The sequence below is a fragment of the Cygnus atratus genome, chromosome 4 (assembly GCF_013377495.2).
Source record: "Cygnus atratus isolate AKBS03 ecotype Queensland, Australia chromosome 4, CAtr_DNAZoo_HiC_assembly, whole genome shotgun sequence".
Taxonomy (NCBI): Eukaryota; Metazoa; Chordata; class Aves; order Anseriformes; family Anatidae; genus Cygnus; species Cygnus atratus.
The window spans coordinates 29,251,311-29,278,614 of NC_066365.1; the positions used below are offsets into that span (position 1 = coordinate 29,251,311).

At 35.8% G+C, this 27,304-nt stretch overlaps 1 long non-coding RNA gene across 11 annotated transcripts in view; it reads left to right on the plus strand.

The window, feature by feature from the left end:
- The first annotated feature begins 1,019 nt into the window (after positions 1–1,019).
- Positions 1,020–27,304, plus strand: part of LOC118249612 (uncharacterized) — a 148,020-nt gene continuing 121,735 nt past the window's right edge. For 10 of the 11 annotated variants that reach the window (XR_007708208.1, XR_007708205.1, XR_007708207.1 and 7 more), the window contains exon 1: positions 1,020–1,142. This is a non-coding gene — a long non-coding RNA (uncharacterized LOC118249612). Of the gene's footprint in view, positions 1,143–22,071; positions 22,340–27,304 lie in introns of all 11 variants that reach the window. The other variant, XR_007708202.1, reaches the window with a different exon arrangement.

Sequence of the window (27,304 nt, forward strand, 5' to 3'; positions counted from 1 at the left end):
GTGGAGCAGGCTGTCCCCCTGCAGCCCATGGGTCCCACATGGAGCAGACCTCCACGCTGCAGCCCCCCCGTGGAGGAGCCCCCAGTGGAGCAGGTGGGTGTGGCCTGAAGGAGGCTTTGACTATATCAGCAAAGCAGTTTATATGGAGTCTGAGTTGTGAAGTTTTCAGCAAGTGAGTTTTCTGTGAAGTACTTGCAGCTATGGCTAGAGTTCAGTTCTCTGTTAGGGCTGTGTTGCTAAATCATTATGAATTTTTTCAATTTTAGAAGACTTGTTTTTTCCACTTATGTGATTAGGTGAGTAAGACCATGGTCTTGAGAGTGAAGTGAGTTCATGCTATGCAAAAAACACTACTGTTAGATCAAAGCACTCTATTTTATACTGTTCCATTTGCATCCTCTGTGAAATGGGAAAACATTCAGTAAGAAACACGTAGCTTGTTTTAAGATTCAATTCACTAACTTTGGTGTGAGACAAGGCCAAACATCGCCGCACAAGAAAAAAATTATGCACTATCCCTGTATCAGTACAATATAAAAGTAGCAGAATAGAGATAGTTGCTTGTCTGGGATTAATAACATTCACTCTGACTTGCCATCACAGAAACTTGGATACTGTCTGCTTTTAATATGTGGCAATGACCACCTTTTAAGTTGCTGGGATTCTGCTCAGGTGTACAAAGTAGTCTTAGCTTCTGTGCTCTGGAGGTAACACAGCCTTAGGCTTTCCCTGAAGTCTCTATCAAATCAGTTTTCATACTGAGTATGCAAAAGACAGCCGAAAAGTTAAATAAGGTTCTGTGACTTCTCCAAATCTCATGGGGTAAGTTAATTATAACCTTGTTAAATAGTAGAACTGTGTGGAGAGTATTCTCAAATATGACGTGAGTGGAAGGAGGGATGTGACACATCACCACCCCACCCTAACAAAAACACTCCCAACCAACCAAATCCTTTCCAGAAAGCCCAAAAAAACCAATCCCAAGCTTGCTGAATGGATGAGATGGTATCACCACATACCTATTAAAAGTGACTCTGACCACAAGGAATAAAAGGCATTGGAAGTGATACTGAAAAACTGTAGCAAAAAAAATTATTTATTTGCACAGGGATGACCACACACACAGAAATGCATGGAACAAGGTATGTATGCGTTGCTGTGTTTTTCTGTCTTTTTTCCTGATGTTGGTCTTTATTTGTTAACTTATTTCAGAATGCCCTCAGGTAGAAGAGTCTGCCTCAGAGCCCCTGAGGCAGCAACTCTCCCAAGAACAAAATTTATCATATGAGCTGGGTTGTGTGAGCTGGTGTGTTGTTTCTTTTATGGTTTGGTTTGTGGGTTATTTTTATTAGTTTCGGTAACCATTGAATCTAATTACTCTTTTACCACTAACCATTGTTAACAGACAAAAATTACACAATTACTTTGACTTCTAGAAACAACTCTTGATTTTACAGAAAATACTATTGTTGTAATAAGTACAGGATAACTTCAGACAGGTGAAGCAAAGGGGGTTCCTCTGTCCTCATTCTTTGTCACTCTGCTCTGGTGTTGTCCCACCAAGACTTGCTTGCTTCTGTCACGTGAAAGTAGTCTTTTGCTACACCTGCTTTTGGGGCTTGGTATTTAGGTCCTGTGGCACTACAAGGAGTTGGGAGAAGTAGGAAGTTAGGAAGGGAGAGTGAAAGAGAGAAGGATGGTGCAAAGGTGGTGGCAAATGCATTCATCTTTCTTTGGTGTAATATATGGCTCATAGAGCTGCATCCACTTTGGCATCTATGAACTTGATTGGGAGCGTGTGTGTGAGAGAGAGAGAGAAGGTGGCGGCAGATGCATCCACCATACATTTTCTTCTCATATTTCTTTGATATAATGTAGGGCTGCATCCACTCCAGCAACTATCAACTGGACTGAGCAGCTACTTGCTGTGGGTGGGACAGGCCTTTGTCAGATTCCATGCAGTGTGAAAATCTTCCCACGATACATTCATTCTAGATGTTTTCCAACTGTTAAGACGTCCCAAATCCTCTCCTACTGCAGTAAGTCCAGTCATGCAACAGAAGGCTCCTGGAATTATACCAGTGTATTTTTGATCACTTCACACGTACTGATACTCATACTCTCTTGAATTATTAATACGCTGTTATTTTAAATAACCTATAGGTCTAATGCCAGCACAAGAGCCTGCCATTCAAATGATCTATGCTTAACCCACTACTAGCAAAAAACCCAGAACATGTTTTCCCTTGGCTTAACGTGGTTTCCCTTTCCCATTTCCAGAACTTCTCTTCCTCCATCACTCATGAGCCTAAATAACGTGTCACGTTAAGCCTCCGTGTGAGGCAGGGAAAGGAGAGCAAAGCATACATTTCCCAGTTTAGCTTTGTGAAGACTTTTGTACTAGCCAGTGTGGTGTTGCTGTAATGTCTCACATCCCTTGATGGGACATCATTATGCATGTGTTCCAAAGTCACCTGTGTTTAGTGATGTATGATGAAAATGGAGAAGACATATAAGCAGATATAGATGTATGAGTGTATACAGATAGAGTAATGAGTGAATTTCTCTTCTTTAAGTTGAGAACAACTTTTTGGGTAACTGCCTAATCACAAGTAATTGTGGCTGAGTTCATGACAGGCTGTACTTACTGTAATTTTCCAGCATATAACATATGGATTTCAACATTATGGTATACCTCACCTTTAAAAGTCTAAGGCCACTGATCTCATCTGTTGAGGAAGGGAAGCATTTGTTGAAAGCAGGCTGCAAAGCAATAAATCCATCAGAAGCCAAGAAATGCTTGGTGCAGGGAACAAAACTGAGGACCTCATTTAGAGTAAGTAGCAATAGGGGGGTGTTTTTACCTGCAGGAAGATTACATACTTTAAATCAACTTTAGTTCTTAAGGGTATTTTCCTCTTTGCTAAGAAACAGGATTCATTCTAGACCATATGAGACCCCTTCCTGCTGTTTTGATGTAAAGCCTTCCTGAGCTTATAAATCACAAATAACTTTGCTGTTTCACTTCATAGCTCCCACATCTGCAGTTCCATGTATTCAGTATGTCATTCAAGGTGGATAGAGTTTCATCAATCTTCAAAATGTGCAGTGGGATAAATTCCCAGTGTTTAATTTTTCACTGTCTCAAAACTTCAGTCACAGAAGAAGAAAAGCAAAAACAAAAAAACAAAGCCTGCTTGCAGAATATGAAGAAATATCTTTACTCAGAAAGAAATAAAATTCTAACAGTAAAATACATATCCATCTTGTATCTCATTTCAACACAGTGCTTTAAAAGGGGAAGTCCAGATACTTATTTGTGTTTAAAAAAAATCATCATATTTTTGTAATTGTTGTGAAGATTCTTGTTGCATTTCTTTTCAGAGGCAAGCTGTTTGAATGTTTATTTCTTTTTCTGTTTACTGTTAAAAGTTGGTTTTATCATTTAAGTACCCTTCACGCTTTAAAAATAGATGTTATGATCAATGATAGAACAATATTATGTATAAAATAATTATTAATTTTAAGCTGAAGTTGTTAAATGGTGAGTAACAGGGAACTGGCCTGTGTCCCAAAAAATCTTTTCCAGTTTCCATAGAAATGTATGCTTCATTGTCGCTACAACTTTGAAATGCTTTATGTCACTCAGGACCTGTTTGTTAGCGAAGTAACTTACTGGATAACATAATAATCATGTCTTATGTTTAGATGTGTTAATAAAGCAGCTTATGGCTGCCACCAGGTAGCATATGTCTTGATCTTCCTTGTAGCTTTTATTCTTTATTACATGACACTGTAGTGTTCATCTTAGTATTATCATCCCATAACTTTAAAAATAAATAAATAATAATAAGTCATAATTTATTACTAGCTAATACCTCCTGACTGTAGAGATTTAATCTTTGCATATAAAAACAATGTTGGTCACTTATTTTTTCCACAAATGCAACATTTTCCCCCAATATCTTTTTAATTATGATGCCAGAAAATGTAATGGATTTGAGTTTGAAAATAAATGAACTAAATAAAATGAAGTTCAATTTAATATACTTATTTGCAGCCAACTGCGTAATAAGAGGGAAAATAACATACTAAAAGGTTGCTATGGGTTTTTCTAAAGGTGGATTGCTTTAGAATATAATGTGTCAGCCATTTGTCATCTTCATAGGAGACACAAAAACAAACAAAAAAATAAGAAAAACACTTGCTGAAAAGACTACACTTCCAGTAGAGAGGGATTTCTTCTCATCAGCTCTAGGACTAGTGACTGATGTGACTATTCACATTTTGTACAGGTTGGTCATCCTCTGATCCTATGATTTCTTCCTGGTTTATGTTGCTCCTGAGCAATCGTTGTGTGCTGCTTAGTGAAGTTGTATGCAGCTGAGAAAAGAAAAAGGAAATGTAAAATTTACTCTTTCAAAAATACCTATTTTTTTAAAGTATTTTTTAAAGATAATCTCTTCTGTGCTCTGTCACAAGCTTCAGAGATGGAAAATCTTTTATAAAAGCTTATGCAAATTGTTGTCACATCATACCGATAGGGCTGTGTTATGCTTGTTTGCCTGAAGGATTCAAAAACTACTTAATCTGTTCTGCAGCCCTTTTTGCCTCCTCCTTTCCATTTAAAAGAAAGGAAGCAACCCATTAAAGACAATTTTTCCTTTTTGGCATAGATATACTTGTCTGTACAAAAGGTAACATTGCTAATTTCTGTACTGGCACAAAGGAAAAGATATGATCTTTCCTCCCTCCTCTTTGTATGCATGGCTGCTGATATTGGTTATTAAAGCTACAGTACCTGTTTTTAAGAAAATCATAGAACAAGATTGCTGTGTGATCTTCATAAAGTGAAGTAAATATTGCCCATTTTATAGCAGTAGTTTGGCCTTCCCATTCTCTTTTACCAGAAATATAATCTCATAAACCACTCTACTACTTAACTCTCTTGATATTTTTGGTTTCCATCTAAAATATTTTTTTACAGTTAAAAATATGGATTATTTAGAAGCTATATATATATATAAGAGCTATTCTGTCATACACTCAATCATCAGTGATTATTATTTTATTCACACAACCAAGACATCAGATCCAATACAGCAGCAGTTGGTGGTATAATCTATTATCTGTATTAATCCCTATGATAACAAACATTCTCATTAGGGCATCATAACATCCATTTGCTCTCTCAGTCATCCGTACATATTAAAATGCTTGTAACAAGTGAAATCTCATTACAAGGATCAGAACAAGTTTTGAACACAGACTTTAAAACAAAAACCAGACATGAGCAGACTTCTAGAACCATTAGTTCTCCAAATACAAGATATTTCAAGATATTCAGCTTGTGAATATTTTCTAGGGCAGGAAAAAGCAATACCAAGCACGGTCCTCCTCCTACAACATGTTGATGAAAGAAAATAGGCAGAAGGCATGTTCTTTGAGTGCTCAACCTAACTCTTGAGTCACAGGATTGAGCATCCAGGGGGGACCATGTGTGCTACTCCAGCTCTAGGACTGCTCTGCTTCTGCAACAGAAATTAAATCACCCAGTGTCAGATTTTTCTGAATTTTATGTTAGAGCATAGAGAAATTCATCTTGTAGACTGTGTGGGATGGTTCATGGTTTTTATTCATTTATTTTTTAAATGTGCATAAAATTATTTCGTATTATTTACTGATAGGGAACAAGTTTTAACAGCTCACATTTTAACTGATGTGAGCTAAGAACTTCATAGTATAATAGGTAATAGTACTGCTATTTATAACAGTTCTTTTTGAATTTACTTCAAGTTTTTGCAAATTAATCTTTTTTTTTCTTTTTTTTTTTTTTCCCCTCACTTGGTGCTAGACACTTCCTGGCAGATAATAATAAAACCTAATAGTCTGTGATACAGATAAACAACTTTAATTATTGTTCTGTTTTCAATATATTGCTTATTTTTATTTATTTTTTTTGCAATAAAATCAGTTTGGCTTGAGTTAAAAACATCAGAAAATAACAGCAAATACATCTTCCGTTTCATTTCTCTTCTTTAAAAACAAACAAAAAACATTTTTTTTTTTTTCCCCAAAAAAATTAAGGTCTGAAAGAACTATTGGGTTATCTGGTCAGGATTTATGTGCACCAGAAGCCATTGTCTTTTTTCCTCTACTGAGTCAAATACCCTATAAATACGTAAACAGAAAGAAAAGATCAGATGCCTTTCTGTAAATTACTTTGCATTACAATTTCTGTAAAACCAGCTAAGATTTCAAAAGGGTGCTAATCCAATATTCTTCTCATAGTTTGCTCTCATCATGAGCCAAGTTTAATTTCAAAATTCTAGCTGAGCTAAGAATCCTGAGCTTAGTTTACTTAATTTTCGGCTCTTTTGTATAAGAAGAAAAATATCCTCACATCTGATAACTGGTCTTTCCCCTCAGAAATTATCAGAGTTCACTTCAAGACTTGAAAGTTAAACATTCTGATATTCATGATGCTTGTAACTGTTTCTAGAAGTTCTTTACATCAGTTGAGAATCAGGTGATGTCGGTAAAATTAAGTTTGGGGTTACAATGATAAAGTATTTATTACCTGTGCCATGACCAGTGTAAACATTTATTCTCTTATTTGTATATCTTTTCAAAGATACTGGCTTCCTAGTATGTGATTGCTTAATCTTGAAGCTGTCACAAATGAGTGTAATGTGATGCTGAGTATGTCCTTTGTGTTTGAAAACAGGTACTTTAAACAATTAGAAAATGTCTAGTCTAAATACAGTTAGTTTGAGATTGTACATCTCCTAAATGAAAGTGCCTGCTGCCACCACAGCTCTAAAATCTGCACGTTACCTAGAAATAGTCGTATAATAACATATCTTGTTCTCTCCATGTGTTTTGATAGTCTCCAGGAGGTATTATTTTTGCTTACGTTGTTTACCAGCTTTTGGTAACTTTCGTACTGACAACACACAGTACTACTTTCTAACTCTTTTACTTAGCTCTTTCTGCTCAGAAAGTTAGCTAGTGATTTTAACTTCTGTTCTGCAAATCATCCATCCCCTTTCAGAAAGTATTAGCAATCAAACATTAAACCAGTACTGAGGCTTTGATCATTTTTATTTCCTGTTGCCTGTTACCCATTATCCCATTACTAACTACTGGTATTTTTGAACTAAAACAAAATCCATTCATATTTACTAAGACCTCCTTCAATGACACCAGAATGACTTTTAACTTGGCTTTTGAGAAACACTGAAATATTAGAGTTGGTAACCACATAGTATATGAGTGTGATTTTGAGGAGAAATTTGTTTTAAGCAAGTTAGGATTCCTGGGGATCCCTTTATACAAACTAGGCTGTCTGACTGTGATCCTGAGCATGGAGCATGGCTCTCAGCACAGGTTACTGATAGAAACTCGAAACAAGTTAATGGTATACTGAGAATTCCTTGGAGACAGGAAAGAAGCTATATGACCTATCAATTAATTTCAAAAGTAAATAGGGGACTGTATTTTTGTAAACATTTGAATGCATAGGTTTTTATCACCGTTTCACACAGACAATCTGGAAGGAAAAAATAAAAATAACTATCGTTAATGAAATTCAAAAACATTCAGAAAAAACTGTCTTGGATTTTTCTTCAAAAGTGCTGTTTTTATGAACATTTTAATGAGTTAAAAGGAAACAAACATTTGGTAATGAATGTTTCTTATGGCTCATACTAATGAAGCTAGTAAGTCATGTGGTGTTAAATTCAACCTGTATTTTAATGCATAGTAGGGGTAAAACTTAATATTTTCAAAGATTTCTCATTTTCCAGATCATTTAGTTATTCTTTGCAGAGTATAAAATAATTAGGTTCCTTTGTAAAGGTCTCTTGTTTCCTAATATATAAAAACCCTCTTTTATTCTGTGCTGTGCTCCAGGTTCCCTGCTGGTACTTACCTTGACAGCTACAGAGTTCTGTGAGCTGTCAAAAAATCCATTTGTCCAGTGAAGTAAATCATGAACTACGAGTATAGTATTTGGAGCTACTAGCAAAATAACATGTACTTATTTTTGAAAAAAAAAAGTGTTTTTTTTTTTTTCCAAATCTTTCCTCAGAGATGCAGCTTCAAAGAAAGGGACAATAAGGTAAACACTTCAATTACTTGAATATATTTCTTGAATACACTGTAGGTCTTGGATCATCTGTGAATATTTGGTTTGTATTTGTTAGGCAGTATTGTGTAATACATATGAGTAATGCATAATACTTGTTGAATGAATATAAAAGGAGTATATACACATCATTAATGTATGTTGAAATACTTTGGGTGCACATACTCCCCAAAAATATTTCTGTAGTTTTGCCAATTATACCCCCAAGAAATTAACCTGTGAAAACAATTATCTATAGTTTATATTTTAAGGTATTGTAGAAACAAACTTCTTTATCTAAAGGGAAAAAGTAGCCACAGTAATGTGACAGATCATGTTACTGCAATTGCAGTTTCCAGTGCCCACTCTAGCTTGCATATTGATAGCTCAGTTATTCTTCAATACTTTCTCATAACCTCAGTGCAGTCATCTGGATTTTTCAGACCTTCAGAACCTGTGTATTCTTGCCACACTCCCCCTTGCCCTGAACATTGTTAGTGCATAAATATCTGTGTATATTTATGTATAGCAGATATGTTTTCATGAAAAGACAGAGCACTCCTTGTATTCTGGGGGAGGTTATTTATTTCTCTCATGCTTGACTTCACTGAATAACAAAGTGCATGTCTTCTCTCTAGTGAACCAATTCTCTCTTCTAATGGGATAAAATCCTGGTTATAGGTTTTAAAATAAATCTGATGTTCTTTTCCTATTTATCTATTTATATAGTATTTTTCACCATAAGAAAATCCAGGTGCAAAGGCAAAAGGATAGCATACAAAGTTTAGAAAAGACTCTAGTCTTCAGTGAATGCAGTCTGAATATCTGAGGCTCTAGTAGGCTGAAAGATTCAATAGTGCATACCCACTTTATAGAGCAGAAGTCCACCTAGCTATTGTGTGTCTTTAGGAGTTGCTAAAACTGGATAATTCAGGAAAAGTGTAAGACCAAGGCAACCATGTATTTCCACTGATACTCCCAGCTTTCTTGAAGAATGAGATTTGTAGTTATTTAGTAATCCTAGACTGCTTTGATTGTCTGATCAAGAAAAGACTTGAGATGAATTCTGGAGCTCTGAAAAATGAGACCCTGGATACAATTTTGACGTTGCTTTGCCATGAGCTGGATAGTTTGGCTAACAATAATGTAGTCCACCAGACAACCTTAACTCAGTTCTTCCAAAGCATATATTTTTAGCTGGAGGAACGTAGAGAACCTTAGCACTTCCTAGCCCTGGTTTTGTCTGACCTTAGCTTAGCCTGATGCCCAGGCTTCTCCTCATCCTTGGGTTTCTGAAAGAGGAAAAGTTCAGGCACAAAACAAAGTGGATGTTCCAGGCAGGTTCCCAGTCAGAGTGAATGGTGAACATTCCTGTTTATACCTGCTTATACTGGTCTTGCATGCCAAGTCGATTTGCAGGGCTAACTGCAAACCGCTTCCATACTGCCTTCCATACTGCAAACCTGAATTTCACACTGGATTGTAGATGTAGTTGCTGTGATGCACAGGCTCACTTTTTGGTTCTTGTCATGAGAATCATCTATTTCAATATGTGTTGTATCAGAAATAGTGTACGTTTTTTTCTTACAAGGAAGCTGAAAATATGAAAAAAGTTTCCCAAAGAAGGCTATTTTTCAGTGTTCTTAATTATTAAATGGTAATGTGTAGCTTGTTCATAAACAGCTCATTCAGTGTGTTTTCTCCTGATGTGTGAAATTTTGGTTGTTTTGATCAATGATATAAATAATGAAATACACTTCATGTTTGCTGGATAGCTGAATATATCTTAGGGTCCAAATTGTGTCTCAGGTGTTCATCACTATAAATATGAGATTCATTTATCATAACTATTCTGCAAAAAATTTAAAATATGCTGTTCTCATGAACTTTCCTGCCCATTATTAGTCAGTCCTTCAAATGTCCTCCTATACATAACACACTTAAAACAAATTGAACACAGTTAATATAATTACAAAATGCTATATTAGGAAATGAACTCCTAGTGATAAAACCCCAACTTATATAAATTCTCAAGAAATAATTACAAATGGAAGACTTGGGAATTTTTACATATATTGGACTAAACTTCTTTTACTACTGCCCTTTTGGACGCAAAATATTGAAAGGGTAAATCATATTGCAATATATTTTGTAAAGATGTCTCTTATATGAAGAGTTTATCTGATTGTATATTATGGACTAAATGTTATATTTTCATTTAAATAACTACATTCTGAAATGTGAAGTTTGAGTAAACAAGGCAATGGTTGTAAATATATAAGTAACATGCTAGATATAAATGTATTTCAACTTTTTTTTTTTTTTTTTTTGATGAGAGGGGTACAAAGATCAGAATAGACGGAAAAAGTACTTTTTCCTGTATTCCTCATGCTCCTCACCTAAAAGGGAAACATCCACACAAAACAATAATACAGGCAAATGCTTCCTAAGCACATTTCTACATCTCAGCCTGTGATGACAATGCATTTAAAAAAAAAAAAAAAAAAAAGGAGATGGACATCACCTAGAAGATTTAAGATAGTAATGATCATTTTAGAGCATGGGGAAAAAGAAAAAGTGTTTTCCGTGACTTAAATGTGAACAAGAGTAGATTTTCTTCTTGGAATACATTTAGTTGTACACTTGTATCACCTAGGTATTGCCTAGGCAATAACCTCTGTTAGTTTGTTTATTTATTTTATTTTTATTCTCCATTTTAATTCAATGTATTTGAGAAATGAAACTTGCTTGTGTGAATCTGATACAAAATTTCCAAAGAAGTATCTTGGCAATGTTAGAACTAGTTTCAATTCTGAATGTCAAAACTTGTGCTGTTTTGGCTTTGAGGCCTCCTAGTGCTGCCTTTGACTTCAGAAGCAGTGCAGAAGAGGGAATTAGGTTGTCCCATGCAAGCTGGAAAGATCCTGAGCTTTTTAAGACATCCCACACTGCAGGGAAAAAATCTGAAATTTCTGTGTCTGGAGTTCTTTCCACTCCATAAAGATGAGAACCCTGGAAACTGTAGGTCTGGAAGGCTTAAGAGCCTCAGCTTGAGAGATGGCTGCCTGCATGTCCAAGCTCCTGGTTACAGAGACCAAGCCCAGATCACTCTTGGGCTCCACTTCAGGGTGCTGCGATTGCTTTTAGTTATCTAATTTGCCTCACAGTGGGGAACTGATACGTGCTGATCCAGAAGGCTCAGTTCAGTTAAATACGTGAGCCTCACCAAAATGAAATAGTGCACTTAATTCCATTTTAAACACCTGTCAGTGTTGCAGCCCACTTCAAAATGTTGTTGTTTTCTTAACTGGTAAATACACACAACCAAATTGTTCAAAGGCCCTGCTCCTTTGAACATTCATGCTTGCACATAGCTTCAGACAATTAGTGGTCTTGCTGAAATCGATGGGACTGCAGTCGGTTTTTCATCTTGGTTCTGCTGAAGATGGTTTCAGATTTTCCACTGACTTGGATATGGCCACAATGTTCTCAAATAGAGCATGCTGGGCAATACCAATTTTAAAAAAAAAAAAAAAAAAAGGAAAGAAACCATGCTTGTGAAACTAGATATACTTCTGTGATAATAAACTATTCTTTTTTTTTTTTCTTTTTTCCAGAGATTCTGTAATGTCACGTAACATTCAAGTCAACCTATAGAAGGGAAGACCTTAGTCCAAATTCCATTTTTTTCATTTAATAACTCATACTGCACCTTGCTATTTTTATTTTTTATTTTTTTAATTTTGCTGTTGGCTTTTTGTACAAGCATTTCTTGTCTTGTTTCCCCTCTGGTAAAAGATGTTCCCTAGCTAGGGAGATGACTCTGACCTTGCGTTATGTCCCAATAGTCCAATAATCCAAATTTGTCAAGACAAAGTTCTTCTTCTTGCATATACCATTTGTACTACTTATTCATCCTTTTTTTTGTGTGATGGTTTTACCCAGGTGGGCAGCTGAGTTCCATCACAACCATTCTCTCACTCCCCCTCCTCAAAGGGAAAGGGCTGAAGGGCTGAGATAGGGGCAGGGAGATCACTCAGCAATTATCATCACAGGCAAAACAGACTCAGCATAGATAGATTAATAATTTTTTTTAACCTATTTCTAACAAGCCAGAGCATTTAGAAACCACAAACAAACTAAAAACACCTTCCCCCCATCCACCCTCTTCCCCTCACCTTCTTCCTCTGAGCAGCGCAGGGGAATGGGGGCTGTGGTCAGCCCCTAACACTTCATCTCCGCCTCTCCTTCACAGTCACTCTCTGCCCCTGCTCCAAGTGGGGTTCCTCTCATGGGATGCTGTCCTTCCCGAACTGAGCCTGCGGGGGCTGCCCACATGCAGCAGCTACTCAAGAACTGCTCCAACATGGGTCCATACCACAGGGCCCATCTGTCAGGAGCAAACTGCTCCAGCACAGGTCCCCCAAGGGTGGCAGCTCCCCCCAGACCCCCTGCTCCTGTGTGGGCTCCTCTCCATGGGCTGCAGCTCCGGCCCGGGGCCTGCTCCTGCGGGGGCTCTCCATGGGCCACAGCCTCCTTCAGGCCACATCCACCTGCTCCACCGGGGGCTCCTCCATGGGCTGCAGCGTGGAGATCTGCTCCATGTGGGACCCATGGGCTGCAGGGGGACAGCCTGCTCCACCAGGGGCCTCTCCACAGGCCACAGGGGAACTGCTGCTGCGTGCCTGGAGCACCTCCTGCCCTCCTGCTGCACTGACCTTGGGGCCTGCAGGGCTGCTTCTCACTCCTCTCTCCCAGCTGCTGTTGAGCAGCAGATTTTTTTTCCCCCCCTTTCTTAAATCTGCTCTCACAGAGGCCCAACCAGCATCACTTTTTGGCTCTGCTCTGCGCAGCGGTGGGTCCCTTTTGGAGCCAGCTAGAGCTGGCCCTTATCCAACATGGGGCAGCTTCTGGATTCTTCTCACAGAGGCCACCCACTACCAAAACCTCGCTATGTAAATCAATACACCTCTTCAGTCAGCCTAGTAGGTAAGGCTTTGTCTAAGTTCTTCTAGATTTGGAATGGACATCATTTGTTGAAGTTTAGTCCACAGGTCAGAGTTTGCCAAAAAAAACAACCCAATAAATCAAGATAATAGTTTTGATTAAGAGCCTGGAAACCAGATTATGAGCAGAACAAAAAAAAAAAAAAAAAAGGTGAAATAATCAGCATATAACTAGATTAATTATTTTTAGCTCTTGAGTGTCTCTCACTTACTGAGACCTGTCCTAAACAAACATTTTTATATTTAGGGATATTTGTCCTTCAGAACTGAGCCCTGATATTTTCTTGAGAAATTTTGAGTAGTTCCCCTTTAACCTTGGCCTTTCTACCTGAGTTTCTCACGGTTCATGTTCTCTTTCACCACCCCTTTTTCAAGAAGTATTTATTCTTCCACTGGTTTCGTGCTTTGTATCCATGGTGTTCAGTTGCTATGAATATAGTCCTGGTGGTTCTTCCCTGCCCCACCCTCCCGAGCCATTCCTCTCATCAGCAAGGGTGGATGTATGCTGAGCTGCTTCATTAACAGAAATAGAGAATTCAGGGCTTATCTGAAAGGAGTTACTTTTCTAGAATATCCTTAAGACAAAAATAATATCATGTATATGTGCTTTACACATAATGTGTAATAAAAAGTACAGTCTTCTCAAGCCACTGATTTCCAGCATCATCCTAGCTCTTGGTAGAAATCACAGAAAAAAAAAAAAAAAAGAAAAAAAAATACTTACTTTGCTTTAATTATCTCCTCTAAAATATCTTTTCAAATTTTTAAAGGCTGCTGCAGTAGCAGCTGTATTATCTATAATCAACTCAAAATGAAGTGCTACTTTCAAATTTATTTGAAGGAGTTGATTGTTGCAGATGGTCACAGTGGGCAGCAGTAATGTATCTGGGATTTTTAAAGTATCTGTCCACGATGACAAACATTAACAAGCAGATTAATCCATGGTTTAATTGTAAGAGGTTACCCAAATAACATGCTTTAAGAGCTGTCTTTCCAGGCACAGCCTACTGTAGAACAATTTTGGCCAGCATGCAGGAGGAACTGAAGGCTTCATTTCATTTGTTATGCTGAGATCAGTCTGTGGTGATCCTACAACCCTTGCTTAATTAATCCCACTTTGGCTTTAGACTTGCATCTCTGTTTGACACAGCAAATACAGCTGTGCTCTGAATGTTACTGGAAGCAGACACAAGTACATGCAATGCACTCAGTTTTTCCTACTGAATATTTATTCTTTTGACTCATTTCATAGTTAATATGTGCAGGCACTTGTGACAGGTTACTGCTTGCTGACTGATTGGCACAATTAATTTCCATGTTCTAGTTGAGCTACAATTGTGGAGTACAATTTGCTCATTCATTATGGGCTACTGCTTGTAAAAGAAAAAAAAAATCTCTCATTTGAAAACTGACCTTTCCATCAGAGACTGTCAGAGTCCTCTGGCTGAGATTTTAACATATTCAAATGGCCACCTACGTGTTAGTTTGGTAGCACTTATGAGAAACAGATCCATATCCTCAGTAGGAACTAAGTACACAGCACAATTCAGATAAATGATTTTGGAGATCCAGACCCCAGACTTGCTAAATATACAGAGAATTCCAGTCTACTCTTTTTTTTTTTTTTTTTTTTTTTTGGCTTTGGCTTTGGCTTTGGCTTTGGCTTTGGCTTTGGCCCGTTTCCTGTTGTGCTACATTATGGCTCTAAGCAGGATTTATTACTTCAAATACAATTTTGTGCCAGTGCAGCTATCTGACTTCTAGACAAACTAGTTAATTTCTGTTTGACTTAGAGCATAGACAGGGCTTATTGTGTCTCTTCTTACATGATCTTCATTTCCAGACCTTACAAAGGAATAGTATTGCTGTTTTTCAACTACAGGATTTGAGGTGGACTTTCTTACTGAAAACAAGAATGAAATACTGGAAGACAGAAAACAAGAAAATATTTAACATGTGCTCTTTGCTTACTGCTTCTGAAATCAAGCATCGCTTGGGTTTAGGAATTAGATGGCAGAGAAGTAACTATCAAATAATATACCTGCTATTGAACTTCTGAAACCTTGGTATTATTAACTTTTTTCTTTTGCTGTCTGTTTTATGAAGCTACTCTACTGGAGATTCAATTGAACAATGTACTTTTAGGACAGGCAATGCAAAAAGGGAACCAAAATGTTTTTAATGGACCCTGCAAAGTGTATGATTTACCTATTTTATTATTTACTTCACTGAAGAGTGTCTACTCCTGCTCACTATGTGACAGAAACAGCCTCAAAATTATAAAAGATACATAAACAAAAAGTTCTAGTTTCCGTCTTGGCCACTGAAAATGAGTTTATATGCTGTATTTTGCTACGAAACTTACTACATATTCTGAGAAATTTTCCTTTTTGGTCACTTGAAATAGTTAATTCTCTTATTACTTAGTGAAAATATTATTTTTTATTAATCTACATTTCTCTTAATATAAAGGAGAGTTACACAGAAAATTTAATAGGTTGTGTAAACAGAAAATTATACCTGTTAGATGGAAGTTAATCAAGATCAAGTGAAACATAGATCAATGTTGTTTTTAAAATAAAAGTCATCTTAATGTAGCATAAATGTAATCCCTCATTGCAACATAACGCAGAGAAATGATTAAGCTAGAACTAAATAAGGAATTACCCTGTTGCATTAAGCGTGTATTTTACTGCAGACCTCTAGGATAGGAATAAAGAGCTTAATTTATTAATGAGATGCAGGAAACCATTTGGCTTTAAAACAGAAATTGTTACAGAGAATGTTATACCCAATAAGAAGTGCCATAGAGCAAATAAAAATAACTGTGCTGTCAGATAAATAACAGTTCTTCCAATCTCATGTAATAGGACCTGTGTAAGATGATGACTTAGATATATCAATACAAGTAAATTTATGTGATTATTTCACTCTGTAAGCTAAGAGGATCTCAGTGGATAGCAATGTTCTATAATGACAAGCATAGCCTGTATCCATATGAAAATCTCATAACTTCTTTTTGTTAGAATTTTGTATTTAATATATAATTATATATCCCAAGGATATAATTACTGCATTTTTACTTTATTGTTGGCAATTTTTTTTCTACTAGAGGTAAAGCAGAATTGGAAATTCTTGGAGCTGAAACAGCCTATTTATTACAGCCTATTTATTACAGCATGATACCAGCCTTAACTATTTGAGGTATTCTCTGGCTTCCTTAGTGCTTCCAAGTCTTTGCATACCAGTCATTCTTCCTACATTTAACAGGGCTATGGGTTGAAGTTGCAGTTGTTACTATTGGTCATTTTAAATGACAGTGATGTCTCTGTTGTCAAAACCGTGGATTTGGCCAAGAAAGTAATAATAAATATTTTGAAAGAAAACAGGTAAAGGATGGATCAGTTTGAGGTAGGATAACAATATGGGAAGACTGCTAGCACATATCCTTGTAAACCTTTTCTCCCACTGCTTATTTCAATTAGTAATTCCTAACATCTTACGGGGCTGGGACTCCTAATGTGAGGGTGCTATTTCCACCAGCTGTTTTTCACAGTAGCTCAAAAAAGAGAGATATCTTGTTGTTAAAATAAATAAATAAATAAATAAATGATGTATTAGACTGCAAAGTGACCAGTGAGTTGAAAGGCTAAAGTTAAGTTAGAAATAGACTGAAACATATGCTTAAGGGACAGTGAGAAGCATGAAGAGTAGATTGCCACCTCTTGACAGTTTTCTCCAGTGAAAACTGAAAAGGATTCATGCAATGCTAGAAACTATTGTTAGTTAGTGGAACAGGAAAAGGTATAATTTGGGGACCCAATATCTGCAATTTGTTATAGAAATCACACTGTGTGAATCTCTGAAGTGAGCGCTGTGGTGGCGTCTTGCTTAAAATGTATCCTGTATACAAAAAATCTACTGGAGGTGTTTCATGCTAAGCCCAAGGGAGTTTTCCAGTGTTGGAGAACAGCAAATAGGAGAGCAGATAAGTGAAGTAATCCACACTTCCAAAGACAAAAGCAGGGCATGCTGAATGCTAATTGATTGGTCTTAATGGTGTCTTGTAATTAAAAGACTAAATGTAAATATATAAAAGTGCATATAATCATAATAATTATCCAACCTTTTTAATAAGTTCTGGAAAGGAACACGTGGGGATTGCACTCTTTGTAAATTTCTGACATGAATAACTTGGAATTTACTTTCTCTGTCTTACGTTGTTTACTGTTGATCAGTTAGAAGGTAGACAGTCTGAACTTCTTCATAACCTCTTCCAAGTTGCTAGAGGTTACGCACAGTTTCTGACCATACGCTCATTAAAAATGTTGATTAGGTATTACGATTTACATTAACATGATGATATGTACTATGTGGGAACTCCTAAAATACAGTTTGTGGAGGATATATCAGCACTAATTTACAACTATCTTTCCCATTAAAGCACCAATCTGAATCAAGACGATCTCAGATCTTAACAAAAATTGACATTGAATTAATTTTTGTGGCATCTTATGAAGTAATGATACAGCCCAGCAGACAAATATTTGGTCCTTCCTTTTAGAAAAGTTATAGTTGTCAGTAATGATACACTGACTCTATTTACAAGATACGAATCCTCGTGGTACAAAATACTCATTTTAATAGTTCTATAAAGCTTTATTTGCAGTCTTGCTCCACTACAACTATGTCCTTTTCTTTGTGACAGCAGTAGCTACAATATGTTTACAGAAACATCTTTCAGACTGGCTATGGACTTCTATTTTAAAACTTTTCTGTTGCTTTTCTTGCATTCCCATTCTGTGAGTTTTCTCTCATTTTCAAGAGGTGATTAAACCTCTTCCCTTTAGTGCTTATTAGTGCAGATAATATTGGGATTTTCTAAAAATAGATATTCTCGTTGTGATGTAACTTTGAGGTTTGCATGGTCCCACTTATGTCTGGGATTTATTGGAAGGCATCTCTCAGAAGTCTGAAATCTTTTGTAATTTTGTTGTACTAGCTTGGCAGTGGCAGAGGGCTTTTTTTTTTTTTCCTGCTTTCTTAAATTCACTGAAATTCTTTGACATTAAGAATAAATATATTGAGTTCAGAAGAAAAAAAAAAAAAAAGAAACTGTAACAACAACAACAAAAAGAATAGAAATTATGACGATTTGTAGCCAGGGCTGGAGGCCTTCACATATGGTATATTACACGTATTTGAGTATTTCTATTGGAATTCTACAATTCCTTGGTACTGCAGTGTGTTTGGATCAAGTCAAATTTTATTTAAATTGAAGATTTTATATTATCTTCATGCATTCCTGTTTTATTGATTATAAACAGTTAAGAGGTTAGTTATCTGTTCCTTATTTGCTGCCCCATACTGGGCTACAGCAAATAATCACTTTTTGGGCAATCCTCACTTTAATTCTCCTGGATTCGTGACATGATTAGAAATAAATATTGTGTTTAGTTTAGCTTTCAAAGCTGTTCTGTGTGGTACCATACTAATGTCAGGTATTGCTCAAATATACAAAATTGATATTGCAGAGGTCAAGATAATCTTTTTTTGCAAACTGTATTGTATGCTTGGTAGGATTTTTACCATAGAAAATAGGCTGCCTGGTAATATTTTAAATTGTTAGATACTTCCTTACCCATAGAATATTTGTAACCATGAAGATACGGTGTTCTTTTGTTGTTTGTGTTGTGTTCAATTATTAATCTGGGAGAGATGAGTGTATTGTTTTCCACTTTCTTTGGTCATCTAAATATGATAATCTTTAAGATCTACACAACAAAAGTACTAAGAAGACATAAAACATGCATTTGCTAAAGCAAAACTGCAAGCAGTAGGTAATGATAAGGATGAAATTAACCTAGGGCGGCAAAGCATCCTTTCGCACGTTACTAAATTTATTCTGTTCTGTAATCCATTTTTCACATTCCTAGTAACAGGAGGAAAAAATAATAATAATAAATAAATAAATATATATATATATATCATGCTACCAAAATATGCCCTTTTATATATAAATCGTGAGATATAATGAACTAGATAGTTACATGCTATATTTGATATTGCTGAACACTGTGGAAGCCACTCAAATGGCAAATTTCTGTCCTCCTCAAACGAAGCTGTAGTAAATGTATTTTGGAAGACTTTTACCTCTGAGGTTTCATAGGGTTTGCTTGTCTAAAACGTTAAATGCAATTTAAATACTCTAAACAAATTAAGAGGGGACTGAAATGAGGCTAATGGGGGCCTGTTCCTTTTGCTCTTGAGAGAGGTGTTAATCCTTTGCACAACTACGAGACAGGTTTTTGCAGGTGAGATGAAATTCTGTCCTGCGTAACTAAGTTATGTAGCTGAGCTTCAACCAAGTGGAATGTTCAATTTAAGAGGCATTTTTCTTAAAGTTACCTCAAACTTTATTATTATTTGCAGACTTTTGACCTTGAATAGAAAGTCTTACCCCCAAAGTACACAACTATATGGTATGGTTTATATTAACTAGGGTACACAGTGTCTCATAAGTATGAGAATACAGTAGACTTATCAACTCCAATTTATAGTCTATTATAAATGAGATAATTTTTTAAACTCTTTTTTAACTGTTGTCATTGACAACCCAGAGCCAAATAAACAGTTCTACTAAATACAATGGTAAATACAGAAAATATGATAATATGAACAAAAAAATAACCTGGTCAAGAAAGATACAAAATCCTTCATTGACGTTTCTTCTTACTTTGTACTTAATTAGTCTCGAGTGCTGATTGCTGCAGTTTTCTTCTGTTTTCCTCAGAGCAAAATCTTACTATTATACAAATATTTCTGAATGCATGGTTTCAGGAAACACGTTATCAGTCATGTGTAAAGGGTTATCTATTCCTAATTTGCCCTTTGGGTTGTGTATATGAAATAAGGCACTTAAGGAATAGAGTGAAGACATGATAAAAAATAAACAGCTGATTAATTTGTTGACTTTTGTTTTGAGGATGACTCTGTACAAAACATCTGTTTTAATGATTTTGATTTCCTTTTTTTTTTTTTTTTTTCTCCCTGTGGTCTGAGGGATTCCACAGAAAATGCTTCCTTGTGCATGAAATCCATGCTGTCTTTACTCTGACTATGTCACATCACCATTCCTAGCTTGCACTTACGTTTTCTGCTGTGTGGGAATAACAGAGAAATTATCCCACTTATGAAAGTTATTCGGTGGTGGAAACTTCTGTTGATAAGATTGATTCAAATTACTCTGAAAAGAGCTTTATTGAGCTTATTGTGTTGTATTTCATTTTTATGAATCATAATCATCTTTTTCACAGCAATATTTTACATGCTGATTCCTCTAGCTAAGTTCAGTGTATCAGGGCTTATAGGAATTAAAAGAAGGTACTATGGATATTTTTCTCTCTGTCAAGGTGTCATATTACTATTTAACTTATACATTTGTAGTTTTGCAAAAATTAACTATCTATGGCGAAGTCCAAACATGTCTTCTAATCTACTCTCTCTCTTTACTTAAAAAAGGAATACTTCAAAGGCAATTAGAAGGCTCATATCTAATTCCAATACTTTCATAATGTTTCCTCTCCCTTTCTAAGAAGCATTTTTTCTTAGTCTTTCAAAATTGTTCTTCAGGAGAATGCAAGTGGTGGTTTTGCCCAGCTTCCATAAAAATTGACTGTCATTTTCTGTACATTCATCTGTATGTTACAGGGTGTTTGCCTTTGAGATTTGACAGTGCTGCTTGTTACCTTGATGCTAATTGCATTTTGAACAGAATAAACACAAGGTTGAAAACAATGCAGTATATTATCCCAGGAAATGCATTTATCATTAAATTAAAATGGAACATTGTCAGAATTTCATTGTAAAAGGACCCTAGGAAATTCTGTAAATTAACTGATCAATAGCCTTGGCAGCTTTTTATCAATTCTTTGATCAATGTGTATCAAAGCTTTTCCCATGTTGCTTTTGTTTGAGTAACTCAAAAAAAAAAAAAAATCAACAGAAAAGAGAACATAGAGTGGGAATGTGAAATTACATTGATAATGATGACCTAAAAATAATCCATTTGATAGGAAAAAAAGGGGGGGGATGGAATAAAGAAAGAATGACATGGGTCAAGCATTGAAGAATGCAACTTCAAAATTCTAGCAGAAAAACATATCATTAAAATAATAGAAAAAAATATATCATTAGAAATAATATTCCATTGTTATTCACTCACACTTCAGAAATATAAGCTTTTTGGTATCACTTGAGAGTGAAAGATTTGGATACGTATTTGCAGTCTGTCACAGAGAGCATACTATATAATTTAAGCACAGTTAAGATCTCTGCTGTCATGTTGAAGAGACATTTTAAAGGTTCTTTGGAATTTATATTTCATTAACAAAAAATATATGTTCTACTACTTTGAACAATATTATCCAAATCAATTTTATTTCTAAAATTCTGAACTGGCTTTTAGTTTGCTACTGAGCAGAAATACTTTTGCATATATGAGTAATTGTTTTCTGTGGCCAAGAAATTACAAGATTTTTTTTTTTGGGGGGGGCGGGGGGTGTTGTTGTTTTTTGTTTGTTTACCTAGAGGACATACACAAAGATGCTAATGTACTGACTCAATTTATAGCAGGCTAAAACTGTCCACAAAAAGAATTCATGTGAAATAGTAATGCATTCTAAAATTGCATACTTTCCTGTTTTAACATTTTCTCTAATACCTTATATACCAGAAAAAGTGGCACGTAACTGTCAAAGTTTTAAAGCTCTGACTCTTGGAGTTGTAACCAAGGAGGTAGGATATTTATGGACTTCATTCCGAAGCTTGAAATGGGCAAATAATTCTCTGAATAGGGTCCATACTAGTTCAGTTTTTTTTGAACAAGTTGTCTTAAAGAAGTTGTCTTAAAACCCTCATCTATATCTCTTGCCCCAGATGCATGAGAGGAGGAAAGAACACACTTCTGCACAATGGTACCAAAGCCTGTTCCTCAACTACTGAAATACAGTAACAGTCACTGGAACCGCATCTCTGGCACAGACCCCTCCATCAACCAACTGAACATATATTCTCTTGGATTTAATATCTTTTAGTTATTAGTCTGTGGGAGAGACTCTTGCCTTATATTGGGGAAGCATGGCTCCTTCAAGAATCTTTGGGAAGTAACCTTGCTGAAAGCTTTCTTGACTTTCTTGAAATCCAAGTGAGTTATTTCAATTAATCAATGCTCATTAACTTTTTCAAAGTAAGCTGATAGATTTTGTGGGATTTCTTCATATAAAAGCAATCCGGAGTTTTACTGAATATTTCACCTCTTATCTGTGAATCTATTAATCCTGTTCTCTGTCATAATTCCTACCTATTTTCCTGATAGGGTAGCCAGTTTACTAGTCTGTAGTCCCCTCAGTCATTCAACTCTTGGGAAAGGAGTCATGATCTCTTCAGTTCAGTTTATTCTTGCTGCAATGCCTGATTTAAGTAATAGTTCATATACCGTAGTTTGTAGCTCAGCAACTTCATACTGGAATTCTTTTGCTCTTGTACAAATTGCCTGGTCCTGACAATTGTTACTGCTTGATTTATTAATTTGTGCTAAAACCTCTTCTATTGACACTTTTTTTTTTTTTAATAGCTTCTCTATCTCATCCCTTGTGAAGAAGGTAACCTTCTTGACCTTCTCCATAGTGAACGCTAATGAAAGGATTCACTTATCTCTTCTGTAGTGGTCTCACCTTTTTTAGTGTTCCCTTTTTATCCTGATAATTTACCAGCCCCACTGACTCTTCAGTCATCCCACTTCTGTGTTTGAAAACATCTTTATTTTTAGCTTTTATATCTTCTGCAAGTTTCATTTTAGTATTACCTGGCTTGCTTTGCTTTGGTTTTACATTTAAATTGCCATCTCTTTTTCTCATTTGAACATGAACTATTTTCTCTTTTTGTTCCTTTAATATGCTGTTTTTTATTAATTTGGATATTTTTTATTATTGAAAAAATGTTTATTTAAAGACTTTAGCATACCGTAATCACCAGTGCTCACAGTCACTTAGTCATCTGAAAGATGTATACCTGCACTCTGCAATCTACAAAATGAAAATAAAATGGAAAAAAAAAAAAAAAAGGCAAGTACCAGAAATCTGATAGCAATCCCACATCTTACTTCTGGTTGTGGAGAAGCATGGAATTGGAACTTCTATGTTTTTGTTGAATTTTAAACACTAGATGGAAATTGAGCAAAGCTATTTCAGGATTTTACTTTCAGGTAGTTATAATGTGAATGTTTTTTTTTTCCTTTTGGTTTAGTTTATCCTCAATCCCTTAGTCTTCCTTGGTACCATTTTTATCCTTATGATAAGGCATATCCTTAATTCTTGCTGCGTATGGCTAGTTGTTCGTATCGTTTTACATGATAAAGTTTGACATGACTTCATCTAATCTGTTTCTGTGGTATGTAGTTTCAGTGACATTCTAAATTCTATCTCTTTTCAGTACATATACTGTTGAGCACATTAGTGAAGATTTATATAGGAATAGAAGTTACAATCAGTTTAAAATTCCTGTGGATTTTGCAGGGATTTTCAACTTTTTTTTTTTTTCCTAATGATATTCTGTTTGCATGTTTGTAATGTTTTTTTATCTATATTCCCAGTTTTCCTGCAGATGTTATTACATAATGTTTATTCAGTCATCTTTCTTCCTAAAGCAAATGATCATTGTAAAAAATAAAGAATTTGACAGTATAACATGGAAACCGCCATTGTAACTGAAGGTGAGAATATTTTAGTGCAAGTATACCTCATTGACACTTCAGTGTACATTTTTTTTCATATTTTTATTATGTAGCTAAACTAAATTGATTCAGTTGCTATGAAAAACTGATTCACTTTTTTGTCCTTTTGGAGTACCAAGATGTAAAAGTTGCATCTTGGAGGAAAATACTGTCACTGCTATGAATCACTTGTTTAGATTTATGACTCAGCAAAGAAAAGTACCTATCATGTTCTTTAGGCATCATTGTAAAATTTATTTCAAGAAATAAAAAAGTTTAGCACTCTCCAGTTCTACACCCCAACCAAGGATAGTCGAGACTGTTCACAGAATCACAGAATCATCTAGGTTGGAAGAGACCTCCAAGATCATCTAGTCCAACCTCTGTCCTAACACTAACAAGACCTCCACTAAACCATATCACTAAGGACTACATCTATACGTCTTTTAAAGACCTCCAGGGATGGCGACTCAACCACTTCCCTGGGCAGTCCATTCCAATGCCTAACCGCCCTTTCAGTAAAGAAGTTCTTCCTAATATCCAACCTAAGATCGTTGTTTGATAATAATTGCTCATAATGACGCTTTTGTTTGTAGGACCAGGAATATCAATTATGTTATAAAGCTCTGGCTTCTTGCATCCCTCTCTTATTCTTGTTGTGTTTCTTAGAGTAGGATTTCAAAATGACCCCAATACTTATCTTGAAAATTAACTTTCTCTAAGTTACTGAAATTTTTCATAAGCTAGGAATAATGAGTCACAGCAAATGGAGTCTTAGTAAATGACATGGAACCTTAAGGACAAAAGAAAGAATAAAGGAATTATATATATATTTATATTTATATTAAATAAGTATGAACTGTAAAATGAAAATCTCAAATACAGTGCAGAGTATGCCATGGATAGATTTGAGCTTGTATTTGTAGAAACAATTGTGAATTTGGCCTGTGATTATGCCATGTATGAATTATTGACTCATTCTTCACTTGTGAAATAAAAATCATTTTGTATTGTGACATTTTCTATATAAGTACAACTACAGGCTGTCACGAATACCTTCTTACAGTCCCATACAAGAATAAATGTGCAATTAAGAGTAATATATATATATAAAAAATCCCCTGTGGGACTGCTCAAGAACACGGTATATTTCTTGGACTAAAGGTAAAGCTCTGCAAAAGTGCAGTCTGCAAGAAATCTCTCATTTGATCTTCAGTTCACTTCTTATCCAGCCCCAGACTGCTACTATTCTCTGACCAATGTTCTTGGGCTAAGATCAACATTGATTTACATTTTCTGCGTTTTCATCATCTGTGTGGGGAGTGCTCCAGGTAAAAAATCTGCACTGAATTTCATCATTCAGTGTAACTTTTCTTACGGGCTAGATATAACATGGCCCAGTTCTCCCATATCACAAGCCTGAAGTAAAAAATATTTGGGGGATGTTGCCATGTAGAAATATATATACACATCTAGCCTTGAGGTGAGAAAGTAATCTTTTCTACTTCTCATGGATATTGCTTCCTATCCTCCTGTGCAGTTTATTTTCCTAGCCAGAAGATATTACGGCGGATGGGATCTATTAATTTAAAACAGCACTCAGAAAACCAAAAAACTACAAAAAAACTAGTTTCATTTTTGGCTTGACCATTATATAAAGGACAGGCTTTTTACCTGGTACTCGATAGGATACCCTCCTACCAACCCCCCCCACCCCGAAAATATTGTAATTAGAATGACCTGAACTGATACATGGCAATTTAGCATGAGGCAAATATTTAAGCTGGTCTGGGAAACTTTCCTTTCAGGCACATATCAAAATGTAACCATTTTATGTTTTGATTGTTTATGACAATCAAAAAGAGAAGGAGCAAAATAGCAGCAAAAAGCAAAATACCTTCAGGTCTAATCTTTGAGATGTGCTGAATCAATAGGAGTTTTAAAAACATATTAAAAGACCAAGTTCTTACAATACGCAACTTCTAGCTGAAAAAGTCTGTTGGGGAAGAATGACAGTAAAAATCATTAACGTTGTTCAATTTTTTAACACCTTTTTGTCATTTCTCCTTCCCAGAAATGTTCTTCTGTGAAATAGTTGCTAGTTCTGGGATGAAAGGCCAAATGTAAGCACACGAAGTCTTCAGGTAGTGGGATTTAGTTGTTCTTACCATCATATTCAAATGGTGCCAGGTAAGAAACAATGATGAACTGCTGCTGAAGGACACTTGTTTGGTATCATACTGTTTTGTCAGCATTGATTTGCCTTGGATAACAATGCATTTTGAAACCCAAGGGGAAATTTAAGGGTGTAAATGAAGGAGAAAAAGTTTTGCAGTGAAGAAAAATAAGTTGTCAATGCATACGCTCTATTATGCAGTGAGGAGGTGTGGCTTGTATTTGCTGTTTGTTTGTTTTGTTTTGTTTTTTTCTACATATCTGTTACATTGACTTATTACTAGCTTGACCAGAATAATTAGAGAACCAAGTTTCACCTTGTCTTTCCTGCCTGTAGCCCATAGCTTTCAGCTGGTATATATGTGAAGGGAGAATCAGTCTCTGCTGTTTAAAGTAACCACTTCACAGAATGGTAACTGGTTACAGAATAGCTGTGGGTGGCAAGTGGGCAGAAAGATGGCATATTTCTTGTACAAGGCATTGTAGTTAGCTGTTTCTTTGTGCCAAGTGGTCCCTGAACAGTAAGAAGGAGAATGAATGTGCACATAACCCTTATGCTTGCTTAGGGGCATCTGCTTCTTTCCAAATCATAACTTAATTTCAAGATTTGTGAAAATGTTATTAGCCTCTTAAGGAAAAATATAGCATCACTTGTACATAAAGCAATAAATCTATTTTGTAAATTTATTGATGGAAGCCCTTAATGTGTGTGCATTTTAGTGGTGTCTGGTCTAATTACTCAGATGATTAAGAAAGAAGGAAACAGTATGATCATAGCTATTCTATAACACACTAGATAGGACTTATTTGTATCTCTGAGAAACATGTCTTTTAGGGGGGAGATAAAAGAAAGCAATGGCAGTGACAGAGAATCCACTGAAATCCTTGGTAAATTGTTCCTATGATTAATTTATTCGTGTTTAAAAAAGAAACAAACAAAACCACTCTGTTGCTACTCTGAATTTAGATAGCTTTGTTTTCTTGCTCTTACATCTTTGTTGTATCTTTGTGCGTTAGACTGGAGAACTCATTACCAAAGCTTTGTTCCTGCTGTAGATACTCGCAAACTGAGATTGATTCACTCCTTAACCTTCTATTTGGTAATCTGAATAGTCTGACCCCCTTCATTCTTTCATTGTATGGCATATTTTCCAAATCTTTTTGTATAAGTTGTTACTCATTCAATTGAAGCAACTGAATCTTCGTAGAGAAACTAAAGGAAAT